Raw genomic sequence first — 14,187 nt, 5'->3', positions numbered from 1 at the left:
GAAAAGGAGGGAAAATGGAGATGACTTGTCTACACTTAACCATCGTTTCTCAATATACATTATACTTAGATGGATAAAGTCAGCAGATGAAAAGAAAGAGACTGCCAGGGATAAAAAGAGACAAAGCAGGAGAGATAGAAAGATAGAAGCAAAAGGAGAGATTGAGATAAAGGGCAATGTAGAGGAGCAGAAAAGGACAAAGAAAAAAAGAGATAGAGAGAACCAAAAGGAGATAGATGCAAAATAAAAGGCATACACAAAAAAAAAAGAGATAGATGGATAGAGAAAAAGAGGTGGGGATAGAAATAGAGAAAGTCAGAGAGACAGAGATGAAAAGATTCCCAGAAAGAGATAATGTAAAAAGAGATAGCAACAGAGAAGGGAGCATACAAAGTTAAAGAGAGATAGAGAAAGAAAAGGACAGAACGAGATAAGAGATGGAGACAGAAGACAACAGAGATGAATGCAGAAAGAGACAAAGATAAATACAGAGAGAGGAGAGAGATTGAGAAATAAGAGACAGGAAAAATGACAACTTTTTTTGGTGATGGCCAGTGAGTCTTTTGAGATGTTGGGGCAATCTGAGCCACTTTGTCTGAAGGAAATGATGGCTCGACCATGTTTCTGAGGTGCAAGCCATGCTCGCCTTCACTGCACTGCTTCACTGTAGTTGTGACCTGGATTCCGTTGGCCTCCAGTCTTAATCTTCTTCTGTTCCCATTAGCTTCTTCTTCTTTCTTCTGTACCATGGGTAGGGTTGCAGTGTGTTGGATTGGAAATTGATTCCACACTTTATTTTCTCCTAGGCTCAGGCACATGAATTCCTAGTTGTCTTCTTCATACTTGCAAGAGAATCCTAAAATCCCAGAGTTGATACGATCACAGGATTCAGAGCTGGGAAGAACTTGAAGGGTCATTTAGTCTTAATTGACTCATTTCACAGGTGAGTAAACTGAGACCAAAAGAAGTTTAAAGGGGTAGACTAAGGTCACACCGGTAGTAAGGAGAAGAAAATTAAAATCTAGTTCCTCTGATTCCAATCCTAGTGCACTTTCCATTCTTTGGGGGGGGGGAAGGAGGAAGGAGAGGAAGAGAATAAACATTTATTAAATGCCTACTGTATGCCAGATGCTACGCTAAGCACTTTATAAATATTATCTCATCTAATCTTATCTCCCTTTACTCTTATCTCCAATTTATAGTTGAGGAAACTGAGGCTGTCCAGGTCAAGTGATTTGCTGAGGTTTGCAAAATTTGAACTATCCTCCTCACTCCAGCTCCAGCTCTCTCTTCCATCACCTAGTGGCCTTTCTTTTTCACAGAATTTGTCTATTCCAACATCTCACATAGAGGACAGTACAGTACAGTAGAGCTTAAGGATAGAAGAAGTACAGTCTACTGAATTCTTTCCAAGGCCTCCTCTGCGCCTCTGGGTCTTTGGGAGCTAGCAGAGATGAGATCCAGGTTGACCACATCAACATTCCCATTAAGCCTACACTAGTAAAGGCACTTAAAAAGTTCTGCCAAGGGGACAGAGCTGGTATATTACTGAACATATCAGCCAGGACAGGATAGTGAGGAAAAGATGTGGAGAAAATTTAAGGAGATCCAGATATCCCTGCAGGCATATCTGGCCATCTTTTAAGCCATTTTTCAGTTGTGTCCTATTCTTCATGACTCTGTTTTAGGTTTTCTTGGCAGAGATACTGGAGTGGTTTGACATTTTCTTCTCTAGCTCATTTAACAGATGAGGAAACTGAGGCATACAGCGGTAAGTGCCCAGGGTCACACAGCTAGTAAGTATCTCAGGCTGAAATTTTTTTCTGTGCCAGGCTGAATTTGAACTCAGGAAGAGGAGTCTTCCTGACTCTAGGCTGGGAACTCTATCCACTTAGACACCTAGCTGCCCTTATCTGGGTATATCGAGGCTTTTGGCATGTGCTTCTTGTGTATTGCCCTTTCCTGGACACACAACTTTTAGAAAAAGAATGAAAAGAACTCTGAAATTTGTGCCCCTGAGGTGCTGTATTTGTGTTTATTTCTGACCTGATGCCTGGGAGCCAGTATGTCTGAAAGACAGTTAGTTTTGACAATATGTGTCCAGAGCCAGAGAATGCCCAGTCTCTAAAAAGATTCTCAGTTCTATCCCCCTGGCTTAGGGTCATGTCTATATCAGGATTGTAGGACCTTAGTCATTCAGGAACTGGATCCCTGGAGATGTTTAGTGCAGTAATACCGTTTAACATGCTCTTGATATGTGGTTCAAGAATCCAAAGTTTGAATATTTTCAGTGATGGGGAGCTCATTACTCAAAAGGCAGCCTACTGCATTGCTGGAGGCTTTAACTGTTAGAGCATTTTTATAGAGATTGGAGGTTTTAACACTGTTAGATTAGGATATGAACACTGACTTATCTGAGGGCTTAGGACTCCCCCCAGTGAGGCTCAGAGAATGATAGATCATCCTTCTAGCACCCAGTTCCTTTCTGCTACATACTTCAGTGTGCACAGTCCTATTTAACCCTTTGTCTCCCATTGTTCCATGAGTTTCTAATCTAACAGAATTCAAGGATCATAGAAAATTAGAGTAGAAAGGAATAATAGAGGCGACCTATTTTACTAATGGGGAAACTGAGGCCAAGAAAAGGGAAGTAACATATGGCAGAGCTGGGATGCAAATTCTAGTCCTCTGACTGAGTCTAGTTCTCTTTCCTCCACACTATTCTGTCCTTCTTCCCTGAGCAGTAAGACTTATTACTTGTGTGACATTTTGGCAAATGACTTCTCTCAGTATAAAATGAGTGGGCTGGGCAAAATGACTTCTAAGATGCCTTCTGGCTCCAAGTCATATGATCTTATGGGAGATGGAGCAAAGTGGGGACAAAGGGACACTAAACTGGGATGGGAATGGAAAGGGAAGGTCATTTCCTCCATGCCTTTATCTTCAGAAAAGATCCTCCACCTCCAGCCTGGAGAAGCTGTGAGGTGTCTTGTCTAAGCTGGATGGAAAGAAAGGAGAGGAAAAAGGTTTTTCTGAACATCCTTAACACATGTTTTTCTTCTTGTTATCTCCTCTCCCAAATCTCTTTATTGAGGAATCTGACCAAACAACTCAAAGCAGCAGTGACAGTTCTCTCCAATGATCTTCTTCCACATAGGTTAGGAGGGGGAAGAGTAGCATCCTTCCCTGCTTCCTGGTCTGTCAGCCTCACTCAAGATCAACCAACACATCTGGCACAAGTCTGCTTAATCAATCCTACTCGTTATACCAGGCTGGGTATTTTGCTGACAAGCCACGAGCTCTGCCTTGGCCCAAGGGGTCAGGACTGGGCCTGGTTGGCTGGCCACAAAAGGCAGGAAGGGAAGAAGAACAATTGACCATCCCATTATTAAAGAACCAGAGAAAGGGCTGCTCTTACATCTGTAAGAGAGAGAGAGATGACAGCTTGGGTCTTCTGCTGAGTGGAATGGAATGCAATACCATAGAATATGAGGGCAGGATGAGATCTTAGAGTCTGTCTATCCACATTTCCCTTCTCCCAACAACTAATAGAGGAAGAACTTGAGACTCAGAGAGGTCATATGACTTGCCCAAGGTCACACAGCTAATAAGAGGTAGAGCAAGGACAGAACAAATTGAAAGGAATGGAATGGATAGCTATCTAATAACACAGGTGTTAGCACTAATAAAAGAAAGTATTCAGGGCTACTTTTGACCTTAATTCCTTCCACTGTGTGGTGGAACAGAGCCATCACAGTACAAATGAGTCTATAAGAAATCATAAGAGTGGTGTGATATTGTGGGAAGAGAATGACTTGGGAGTGAGGAGACCAGAGTTCTAAGTTCCTGCTGTGTTGTTAATGCCCTGTGAAACCTAGGGAAAATTTCTTCCCCTATTCTGGCCTCAGTTTCCACATTTGCAAAGTGAAGAGGGATTGGATTTGATGGTCTTTCTTTTTCCATGATTCTATCTAGTCGTACCTAATCTTTGGTCCCAGACAGGATAAATCAATACTAGCCTCTTACATTTTTGTCTTCAACATCTATCCTGTTGTCTATGTCCACAGACACCCACCTCAGGGCCTAAAGACTCTTCTAGTCAGGAAGCTTTTCTTTAGTTATAATCTGAGTATCCTCCTACCTCATGCAACCTTATGTACTTTATCAACTTCTTTTAAATGATCCTGTCTGTTTTTAATGCAGAAACAAATCCAAGGGCTTCTTCCATGATCCCAGGCTGAGGTTTTCAATCATGTGCTCTGGGGTTGTACATGCCTAAAGGGATGTTGGTGACAGGTCCATTATGATGCTTCAGAGTAAATTGAAGTGCTCAAAGTAAAGAATATGTTCTTCTATGTCCCCAGACTAAGGGGTGTAGGAGAGTGAGAGACATATTCACTTAAGTCTGGCCAGCACTGGAGAAAGGTTCATTTAAAGCTTTGGGATGGGTCAAATCAACAAGCCTTTATTAAGTACCAACTATGTGGCAGGCACTCTGTTAAGGGCTGGAGATATGATAAAGGCAAAAGAAAAAAAATCAATCCCTGCTTTCAAGGACCTCACAGGCTAATGGAGAGGGACTAGATTAGCCCAATAAAATCCAAATTCCAATTCTACCTCAGTTCTAGATTCAGTCTATGACCTTGGTAAGATTTACTTTCACTATAAAACAAGGCTACTTCTCTGTTTATGTGCCTTGTCTTATAATACTGTGTATATGTGTGTGTATTTATTTCTCTTGTGCTGAGAAGTCTCTTAGGGCAGGCATTATAGAACAGACACCTTTCAGCTTGGGAGCTCTTCAAGGGAAGAAACCTTGTGTTTTTTGTCAGATTTGGGGTGTTTCCAGAAGAGAGGGCAGGGGGAGCTGAGGCCTTTGATGTCAGAGAGTTCAATTGCAAGGTTGATGGGGCCATAGTCTGCTGAGGGTGGGCAGTGCTGTGTTCAGAGGTGGGTCTTGTCCATGGTGCTGATCAGTAGCCCGGCACATTCAATGCCTATGCTGTGCTGTTTTCAGTCAATAAGAGGAAGTCTTCTCCAACTACCCCCGTTTACCCCTCCCCAGAATGATGGATCCTCACAGACAGACAGATAAATGTTTGCCAAGTGTGAAAATAGATCCATAAGGCTTGTAGAGACAGACAGGGAGGTCCATTGAGCTGCCCAAACTGTTCAGTTTCTCACCTGATTCCTTTGGTGGGGAGTGGTTCAATATTCTCTTCCCTCCCCTAATCCACCCCTCACATGTTGCTTGATTCATCCTTCCTAAAGCCTGGCTCTGATCGTGTCACCTCCCTGCTCGAAGAATTGCGATAGCTTCCCTGCTGCCTACAAAATGAAGGCTAAACTCTCTCTCTCTGTTCCTCTATTTCCTATCTATATATCTATATCTATATATGCAATATATATATCTTCCTGTGTCTCAATCTGTTTTCATGTGTCTATTATTTTTATACTTCTGCCTCTTTGTCTTTTTCTCTATCTCTTCGTGATCCTCTATGATGTGGGTACCACTTCGCTTTATAGCCCTATCTCTCACTTCTCTCATATATGAAACCTATGCTCCAGCCACACCAGTTTCATTCACTGCCCTCTCTACCTCCCAACACACTTTTCAAATTCTTAACATTGGTGTGCTTGGACAAGGACTAGATGAGGTGTCCAAAGTCTGGAATTGAGATCCAGATCTGTCATTTGTGTGACCTTGGACAAATCAATTAACATTTCTGAATTTCAATTTTCCCCACCGTAAAATGAAAAAGTTCAGTTAGATGGTCTCTAACACCCCTTCCATCTCTGACATCTTATATTATGGAAGATGTCTTCCAGTGCTGACATTCTATGTTCTAAGAATCTATGTTCAGAGGTCCCCACCAGTTCCAACATTCCATGTTCTAAGTCCTCCCCCCCCAACTCTGATATTCTGTGTCTAAGGCCCTTCTCAGCTCTCACATTCTATGTTTTACTGCCATTTCTTGCTTTGTTATTCTATGACTCTACGAAGCTTTGAATCACTTTGTGACTTCAATACTGTTTTCTGATTTCTTTCCACCTGAAATGCCCTCCCTATTCCCCTCTCTTTATCATGATCTTTTCTTCCAGGATACAATACAATATTTAGTGGTCAAACTCTTAAAAGTTCATTCCCCCTGCAGTCACCTTTACATGTCTTCCTTATTTTCCACAGCCTTAAATCCTACTCACCTGGGATGTTGGGAACAAGGGCTCTAATTTATTTCTGCCTCTTCCATGAAGTCTTCCATGATTCCCTCATATCTAATGCCAATGCTCTCTGCCTCCTCTGAAGCCCTTCATGCTGTCTCATTCGTTTGACACTTTATGATATTCTGCCTGGTGTTTAACTATGTTATGTGTCAGTTGCTTCTCTTTCATGAGACTGTGAATCCCTGGGAAACAGAGATGGTGAACCCATAGTAGGTGCCCATTAAATATCAGAACACTAGTCTTGGAATCAGGAGAAATGGTTGCAAATCTCACTTCATAAATGACACAAGCATTGTGATCCGGAAGTGTGTGTGTGAGTGTGTGTGTGTGTGTGTGTGTGTGTGTGTGTGTGTTTGGCAGTTACCTCATTTCTCTGAACCTCAATTTCCTCATCTGTAAAATGGAACTGGTAAATGGGTGGGTTATTGGGGGAAATGTTTTGCACACCTTAAAGCTCCATACAAATGTGGATGATGATGATGATGATGATGATGGTGGTGGTGATCAATGAATGTCATTATCTATCTGTAGGTAAATTCAGTCAGTCTACAAACATTTACTAAGTAGCCACTATGCACCAAGCACCATATTCAGTGTTAGGAATACCAAGAAATGCAAAACCAAAAACAAAACAAACAACCCTTTCAATTCTCAAGGAGCTCACAAGTTTAATGAGGGAGACAATGTGAAAATAACTATGTACAACTGAACTATGAGCAGAATAAATTGGAGATAATCAATAGAGGGGAGGCACTAGAATCTGTGCCTATCCTCACTTTTCTCTCCAACTCCAGGACCATTAGGGTTTCCTTGTTCCATTAAGCACATAATAAACTTTAGCATGCAATGTCAAAGTGTTTTATGATTAACATTCTTAATAATAAGAAATTATATAATGATACAAATGAGAGGTAGTATTGCACAATGATTAGAGAACTGACCTCAGAGTCAGGAAAAACCAGGTTCAAATCTTCTTTCTGATACATGTTAGCTGAATGGTCCAACATAAGTCACTTTATTTCTCACTGACCTCAGACAATTTATCACAATACCAATTTATATCACTGGATAAATTTTCCACACCAGCACTTTACTACTGATACCATCACAGATCTAGATGAAAAACAAAACAAGATACAAATAGTTGTGCTAGAATCAACAGGGATCTAGGAAGAAGGGGTCTCCTAGTGGAAAGAGCAGTGGACCTGGAGGCAGAAGCACTCTATTCAAGTCCTAGCCCTGATGTTATTTGTGTAAACTTGGGCATGTCTCATCTCTTTGTTTGGCCATATTTTGCTTAATTATGAAAAGAGGGAGTTAGACGAGACAATCTTTTAGCTTCTTTCTGGTTCTAACTTTCTTCTGTCTCATTTTATCTTCTTATCCCCAGTACTGAGAACAGTGCCCAGAAAATGGTAGGTGTTTAATAAATGCATATTGATTGATAGGAAGGTCGAAATGAGATCACAGAAGGGTTGGACCAGAAAGCAGCTTAACGATCATCTCATCCAACTCTATCATCTTATAATAAGGAAAATGATGCCAAGAGTAGAGAAGAGGTTTGCCCGAGGTCACAGAAAATAATGTCACACTTAGGATTGATCTATATGGGGGAAGGGGGGAATAAATCCTCTTGACTCAGGAACAATATTGGAGGAAGGGATAATACTATCTTGCTGTGGGACTATGGCCAAGTCACCTGACCTCTCTGAACTTCAGTCTCCTCCTCTGTCCCATGGTTATAAGCACCCCTGCCTGCCCCTGTCAAGGGGCAGGCTGTGCAGTAACCTGAATTCCCACATGTGGTTATGATTCAAAAAGCAGGAAGGGCCTTCACAAATGGACAGATTATTCCAATCATTATTTAAGTCCGTTCAAGCTTGAGACAGCTCTGCCTCCACTGCTAGTCTCAGCCAAGGAGCGAAAGGTTCCTAATTATCTGAGATACAGCAATTTTCTGGCCCCCCTCCCTGTTTTTTTTTCAAGGGGAGACTTGGAGAGGCAGGGCCCTCCAATCCATGCTTCCATTTGGACAGCTTTTTTTGTGGCCACTGATTTTTCTGAGGCCTTTTGGTGGGGGAGAGAAAAGCAGGGGGTGCGGGGGGAGGTGAGGCAGCCGGCTGGATTTTAGTCAGAAGCTAAAAAGCCCGCTGATTTTTCTGATCTTCTTTGAATGCTCCTCTTCTCCACAGACAGATCCTCACAGCTGTTAGGACTTCAAATTCTTCATTCATTGAGGGGGGGAAGAAAAAAGATATGAAAGGCTTTTTGGTGAACACAAAAGCTGGAACAAAGGGGGAATAAAACCAACAATGTACTTAATAGAGAAAACGGGGAAATTTCTGGCACTCGCCGTATCATTAATCTGTCTAAAGTGCCTTTGATCTCCTCTGCTTTAATTAACTTGTAATTATAACATGATTATTTTTGTGGTGGGGGAATCTGGGTGCTGGGGTCTGAAAGCAGCTCCAGCCATTGAGGGGCATTGAAAAGCAGTGTTTGTTAGAGCGGCTGCCTATCAGAGCCTCAGCAGTGGGGCGATGCTTGCGTGTGGCACATACAGCCCCCCCCCCCCACATACACACACACATACTGTCAGGCTTACCCAGCAAATGCTATCTCTATGCTCTGTTCAGGTTTGTTCAGGGTCCCCAGTATGAGGTTGCACTATCCAGCTGCCCCAGAGGTCAGCTCATCCCTTTAGAGAGCTGATCCTGAGACCAAGGTCACAGGCCTAGACTAGGAAGTCTGGAAGGGATCTTAGAAATGAAGATGTCAGAACATAGAATTTACGAATTTGGTAGGATACTAGAACCTTACAGCACAGAATGTCCTAGGTGAATGGTACCGCAGAACATGGGATGTCATAGCCAGGAGGGCCCTTAGAACACAGAATGTCAGAGCTGGGAGGATCCTTAGAATACAGAATGTCACAGCTGGGAGGTGTCTTAGATGATAGAATGTCAGAGCTGAAAGGGGCCTTAGAATCTACAATGACAGAAACCTAGAACACAGAATGTCAGAGCTGGGAAGATGCAACATTTTGGAGCTAGAGGGGAAATTGAGGCCCAGAGAACCAAACTCAGTTCAATCCTTAGCTGTCAAGTTACAGCTCATAGAGAAAATCTTTGTTTTGGTGGCTTTTTTGGGTAATGGTTCAAATCTTATTGGCCATTTCTTAATGAAATTCCCAGGCTTGAGAGCAAGAGAGGGTAGATGATTCCTTCAGAAACCCACTGCCAGAGGAACAGCTCAGACTGTACCTTTTCCTGGTTGGAAGTAAAGAGGACTATCTTCCCATAAGAAGGGTGGACAGTTCAAAAAAACCCTGACAAGATTGTAGCAGCTGGAGCATCAAGACCAGGTCATCAGAGGAGCATTGATTCTGAGCCAGAAGGGCCTCAGAGGTCATCTGAGTTCCTGAGGTCAGAGTTCCTCAGTTTCTACAGCCCAGGGAGAAGTACTTTTTTGGGGTCACTAGGCTTCTAACTTGCAGGGTTTGAATTCAAATCCAGATTTTGTGACTATAAATTCACTATGTTTTCCCTACGGTACCAAACTGCCTCTGTGGCCTTGATCCTCTTTCTTGAGTATCCCAGGCCTATCCATGGCAGACAGGCCATAGGATGAAGTTTCCAGAGGCCCGTGTTGTTTTACACTCTCAATCACCTCCGAAAGTACCCATAAGACAGTTCTATCCTACCCAACTCTAGTCTTTTCTCTCATTTAGAAAAGAGCCCTGTGAAGTCTAAATACTTTGGCCACATAATGAGAAGAATGAACTCATTGAAAAAGACCCTGATGTTGGGAGATATTTAAGGCAAACAGAGAAGGGGATGGCAGAGGATGAGGTTGACAGATAGTGTCATGGAAACAATGAACATGGGCTGGGACAGACTTTAGGAGACAGTGGAGGATAGAAAGGCCTGGTGTGCTATGGCTTATGGGATCATGAAGAGTTGGACATGCCTGAATGACTGGACAACAACCTGTGAGGTCTAGAAGTTTCTATGTGGTAAGACTGGGAGTCAGAAGTCCTGGATTTGAGTCCTGGTCTTGACCCTTACTGTTTGACCAAGGACAATTTATTTTACCTTTTTGAGTCCCAGTTTTCTCATCTGGAAAATCAGGATAATCAATCAATCAATAAATAATGATTTAATAATCACCAATTATATGCCAAAAATGTACTATGCCCTGGAGATACTCTTCTTGTCCTCAAGAAGCTTATCTTCTACTAGGGGAGAAAGTTGGTTTATGTATATCTATCTACCCATCTATCTATCTCTCTATCCATCTATCATCTATCTGTATGTATATATGTATTTGTTTTTATATATATATATGTGTATATATATATATATATATATATATATATATATATATATGAGAGAGAGAGAAATGATGACCTCTCTCTTCCTCTCCTTTCCTTTTCTCTATATATTTATGTATATACACATATATATGTATACATATATGCACATAAATACATACATAACTCAATTAAATCAATAAATCAATGTATGTGTTGATTTTTCAAACAATATGGTTTACCCCTTGTGATCTCTTTATGAACCTCTTTGATTGGATCAAGAAGGCAATGTCATTGACTGAGGTCAGTCATGCCTATTGAGCCTATGTATGAAAATGACAACTAAGTCAAATAGTCAACTAGTTTAGTGGTCAAAGAGTTTTGGTTCCAAGGATGCCAGTTGTAGAAATGGAACCAAGTCCCTGAGAGGAAAATACTGGGTGAGAGAGAGAGAGTTTCTTCCTCCCCTCCCCATTGGCTATTGACCAGTCCAGACATTGGATCAGTATATCCATTGAGTATAAAAGAAACTGAACCAGGAGGAGACAACATGTCCAGGTGGGAGTGGTAGTCACATGAGGCAAGGGCAGGTTAAGGTAACATAAATCCTTATGGAAGAGAGAAATGTTGGCTATGGATTCTGCAAGCACCAACCCTCAGAGCCCAGAAAGGAGAAATACCTAAGGGGTCCTTCATGAGGACTCTATGAAAAGACAAAAGAACTTACAGGCACCAAGGTTTGTGAGCTACCCTTTCACCACATGGATTCTGTACACCTGCCTTTGTATTTTATGTTTCTGTCTAACCTCTCCATTGACCTAGTATGTATATGTAGGAGGAAATGCCTTATACTTTTATTGAGACTGTTTTTGTAATGAATGCTCTTTTTATATCATCTTAGCAAATGCCTTTGTTAAAAAGCTAATTATATATGGTTGATTGTTAGTGGGAAATATATGGGTGGGGAATCATGATCAACAATACTGGAAACTCAGTTGCTGAGAATTATCCTTAGAATCCAGGGAGTAATGGTAGGCAACTTTCTGGAGACCTGGCTGTCCAGTGAGAGGGGAGTGCTATTTATACACGTAAAGACCAATTGGCGGAGGCATAAAAACAAAGAGGAATTGGAAACAGGTCTCTTAAAAAAGATGGAACTAGAATTGAGTCTTGAAAGGTGCTAGGGATTCCAATAGGTCAAGATAAAGAAGGAGGGTGTTCCAGGCATTCCAGATAAAACACACTCCTGCTTATATTGGAAAGAACACTGGTCCTTCAGTCACAAGGTCCTTAAGTTCTGTTTCTGATGAGGTACCATGTTGTAGCAAACCAAACACTGGACTTAGAGTAAAGAAGACCCTGGTTCAGACCCATTTCTGGTGCTTGCTAGCTGAGTGACCCTAGGTAGATCACTTTACCTTTCTGGGATTCAGTTTCTTCATCTGTAAAAAGAAGTTGTACTCAAGGACATGTAAGTTTCCTTCTAGGTCTAAATCTATGATGCTATGATGCCCACCCCCTCTGTGAGCCTGGACAAGTCATATAACCTCTTTAAGCCTCAGTTTCTTAATTTGAAAAATGAGGGGATTGGACTAGATAACCTCAGAGGTCCTCTTCAGCTTTAGATCTCTGATCCTGGGATTCCATGACCTGGTTGCTGGTCAGGGCAGGGATGTTCCTGGGTTTCCTGCCTTCCTTGGACATCTCTGCTCTTCCCAATCCCCTCTGCCCTGTCAAGTTGAACAGAGAGCCACGGTGGCACCTACATTGCAAATTGGTAGCTGCGGCCAGCTGGCCCATGACCAATCCCAGGTCAATCCCGCAGCCTCTGCAGAACCTCCCCAGGCTATGTACTGTCCCTCCAACAGAAGGTATTAGGACTGGTGGGCAGCGGGGAGGGGCACACTATAACAGCGTTAAACAGGTCACAAAAGTCCCCTCTTCCAACTATACTGGGAAGCAGGTCAGACATGGGCTTTTCAATGGCTCCCTGCTGGCTCCTCTGAATTCCTCTGATCCTGTCTGCCCCACCCCCCACCCCACCATATGGTAATGACCTTCTCAAAGCACATTGCCTGCTCCTTTCCAATACACTGTTTATGCTCACTGTTAATAACAGCCACTGACATTTACACTGGGTTTTAAAGTTTGCAAAGTACTTTAGGTCCATTATCTCACTGGAACCTCACAACAATCCTACACGTAGGTGAGAGATGTCTTATTAGCCACATTTTACCGGAGAGTAACCTGAGGCTTAGGCAAGTTAAGCGATTTATCTAGGCTCATACAGCCAATGTCACCAGCACGTGTCAGCATGGGAATTTGAACTCAGGTCTTCTTGCCTCCAAATTCAGCAATTCTATCCTCTGTGCAAACCTTCCAGCATATCGTAAATGTTAACTCCTCCTCCTCCTCCTCCACTTCTATATTTTGTATTGTAGTGATCCATGTTTGTGTTTTTTCTCCCTTCTAGCTAACTGGTGATCTCCATCACAGCATGAGTGTTAGCTAAATTTTGTGACACCTTCCCCCCCATTAGGTATTGAATTGATATTTTTTTAAAGGAGAAGTTAGTCTGTTTCAACCTCCCAACACACACACACACACACACACACACGGACAGAGACAGAAATGTTACACTCTAAAATCAAATAAGAATGATCAGTGTGACTTCACCTTTGGATTGTCAATTCTTTAGGACTCTCTGATGTTTGGGGATGTTACTACCCTAATTCATTTGCCTGGGTAATTGAGAGCTGCCTCTGCCTTGAATCAATAGACAGGTGATTCTTTTGAGAAACTTATACTCACTTTGCCTACGGGGTCTCTCATATAACTGCAATTTTCGAGGGAGGGTATTAGGACAGACCACAGATTTTACAACTAGAGCACAGAGATGCCCAGTGAGATGCCCAGAGTCACATAGTGAAAGAGCATCAGAACCCCAGTTACCTGGCCCCCAGCCTAATGCTCTCTCCATGGTTTACTGCACCTCAGTCATTCCATGACTAGATAGTAGGAGACTGGCTTGAAGCTGCTTCCCCACAGCTCAGCAGTGAAGGGACCCCTGCCCTGGCTGGTTGGCTCTGAAATACTCAGGGACTTTTTCTAGAAGATGTTAAAATTCAATCAGAATAAACTGCCTATTGATTTTGCAGTAACTGCTTCAAGGGTCCCTCCTTCCTCACCTCCCCCCAGTGGAGATAACAAGGAGGATAAGAATAAGCTAAGAGACAAACTCCCCTGGCCCTGGCCCCCTCTTTACTCTCTCCTCAACCTTCCTCCAGGTGTGGCAGCCAGCCTTGTGTTGAGGAATACACATTAAAGAGGAAGCCGGCAGATCTGGATTCTAGCTCTGACTCTATTTCTGTCTGTTTCACCTTGTATAAATAACTTCTCAGTTTTGTGCATTCTCCTTTCTAAAAAGAAAAGGTGGGGTTTTGATGTCACTTCCATCTCTATTGATTCAAAGTCTGAGAGTTAGAATGAGTGCCTACAAGGAGCAGAGATTGGAAGAGATAACCAGTCAGGTCCCTTATACTCCAGGAAGCTGTGAGGGCATTGGGACATGTCAGATGCACTTGCATAAACCTATACAGTCAAAGCCCACTTTAAAATATTAATAATAATTAGCATTTATATATCCCTCT

This window comes from Phascolarctos cinereus, unplaced genomic scaffold, assembly GCF_003287225.1.
Source record: "Phascolarctos cinereus isolate Bilbo 61053 unplaced genomic scaffold, phaCin_HiC Scaffold_726;HRSCAF=1367, whole genome shotgun sequence".
NCBI classification, from domain to species: domain Eukaryota; kingdom Metazoa; phylum Chordata; class Mammalia; order Diprotodontia; family Phascolarctidae; genus Phascolarctos; species Phascolarctos cinereus.
Note: the sequence above shows the minus strand (reverse complement) of the source record.